The sequence below is a fragment of the Varanus komodoensis genome, unplaced genomic scaffold, assembly GCF_004798865.1.
Source record: "Varanus komodoensis strain SLA01 unplaced genomic scaffold, ASM479886v1 scaffold24, whole genome shotgun sequence".
Lineage (NCBI taxonomy): Eukaryota > Metazoa > Chordata > Lepidosauria > Squamata > Varanidae > Varanus > Varanus komodoensis.
The window spans coordinates 15,384,714-15,386,916 of record NW_025335641.1 but is presented as its reverse complement, the minus strand read 5'-3'; positions in this window follow the sequence as shown (position 1 = coordinate 15,386,916).

Genomic DNA, 2,203 nt, shown 5'->3' with positions numbered 1-2,203 from the left:
CCCCCCCCCCCCCGAGTGCGACCACTTCAAATTTTTGTGATTAAAAAAAAAAAGTTACAGTACAGATTAAACTTATTTACATTGAAACTTATGGGGAAACTCGCTTTGGTATACAAGTGCTTTGGACTACAAGCATGTTTCTGGAATGAATTATGCTTGCAATCCAAGGTTTTACTGTAACTCCAAAATTGTTTAAAAAATAAACAACTTCTTACAGCTTTCAAATGCTTAATAGAAAAAGATTCATATTTAAAACACATTAAGAACATTTAATGAGTCAATAATAATAGTGTCACCAACAATAAATACTCATTCTCATATTCATAAGTAGGACAAGAGGAACATACCAAAATGCATATTTGTGCAGAATCAATGCATAGGCACCCCAGTGGAGCATCATTCTGATGTCTGACTTCAAAAAGGGCCACAGACAGCAATCACAGTCCAAAGCACCAATAGATCTGAGGGCTTTAATGCACAGCAACCACCACAATGGACAGTTGTTCGAAGCTGTAAAGCAATGTTAAGCGTGATAGCAGAATGGCAGAGCCAGTGTTGACTGTCCAGTGCCACGCATGGTCTGAGTGTGTGCCGTGTGACATGCAAATGCGACTGTGGAGCAGTACCAAAGAAACACACATGGAAAGGATATCTCTGCAGAGGAGTGGAATCTGCTTCCCACACTGCTATTCATTACCTCTGCTGTATCTTTCATCCATTCATTTCTTGATTTGCCACATCCATGAGATTCTAAAGTAGCTAACTTGTGCTAAATATTCCCAGCAGCCGTTCCAGTAAGCTGATCATTCCAGTAAGCTCATTCCAGAAGGAGATGAGACAGGAAGCAGGATTATTTCACCAGCTAGGCTGAAAGGTTTCTTCGTTTTTTCCCCTCTTCCCTTGCCATCTCCCTTTCATTGTGCATTGCATCTTTACAAATCGTAAGCCTGAGGGCACAGTTTGGCTTGCTTTACTAATTGAATGTAAGCCACTACAGGGACTTTTTTTTTTTTTTTAGCAGATGTAAATAAAAATATATTCTCTGTTCCTCAGTTACATACTGTCTCATTCGTTGGACACAAACCTGGTCATCCAGCGGCTGGAGACAATTAGCCAGGTGCCTTTCTTTTACACCTGGCAGGATTGTTTTAAAATGCCTTTAATTGTCTTTATTGTCTTTTAATGTTTATAATGTGATTTTAAATTAATGTTTAATTCTTAATGGTTTAATCTCTTGTATTTTATTGTTTTTATACTTGGTTGTAAACCAACCAGAGAGCTTTAGGTACAGATGGTATAGGAATGAAATGAGCAAAGTAGTAGTCCAACAATGCCTTGTAACTTTGTGAGACATTTTCTGAGCTGTGCAATATCTCCTTTCAGGTCCCTTCAACACACAGCTCAGAAATAAAATCTGTGTTGTTGTTTTTAAAAGTGGAAAGGAATCTAAATTCATCTTCAAGCACAGCTTAGTTGAACATGCTGTTCTGTCTTGATGATAATATTGCTTATTTAAAAAGCCATAAAATATTAGTATATAACTTCAACACTTTCTAAATCATAAAGAACCAGATATGACACGCATTACTTACTTGTTCCCAGCATTTGATATTATACGATCAGGTCAGTTGGTATTCTAAATGCAGCAATCAGAATTATGCTGATTTTGACCATGAGCATCCCATTTAATGATGAGGGTGGACAGCCATTGGATTGGCATATCTTCCATGAATGCAGTAAGCCATCGCTGCACCCAGTGGCAGTGAATCCCACATGTTTCAGTGTGCTGGCTGGTTCCTGCAGGCAGGCAGTGGGTCAGTGTTTGAACAAAATTCCAGACTCAGTAGGCCATTGCCTGGTTTTGCTTGGCTCTTCTTATGGTCTTACATTTCACTTGGTACCCTGACGGTCTATTCTGGCATCTAACAGAGAAATATTGCGTATCTCCTCTGGATCAATACAGATACACACTCCAAGTTTCCATTAATGTTGATATGGGACCCAAAGCTTTTCAAGCTCAAAAGGCTATCTTCAAGGACTGGCTACAGAAAATGAAGAGGCACCTTCACAAAAATTGTGAAAATGAAATTAAATATCTGGAGCAAACAAAAGCTATAACTGATAACTCATGCCTCTTGACAAACTGCAGAACTATTCCATGATAGAAAGTTTAAAAGTTTAAAGTATGTCACATTACTTGCAG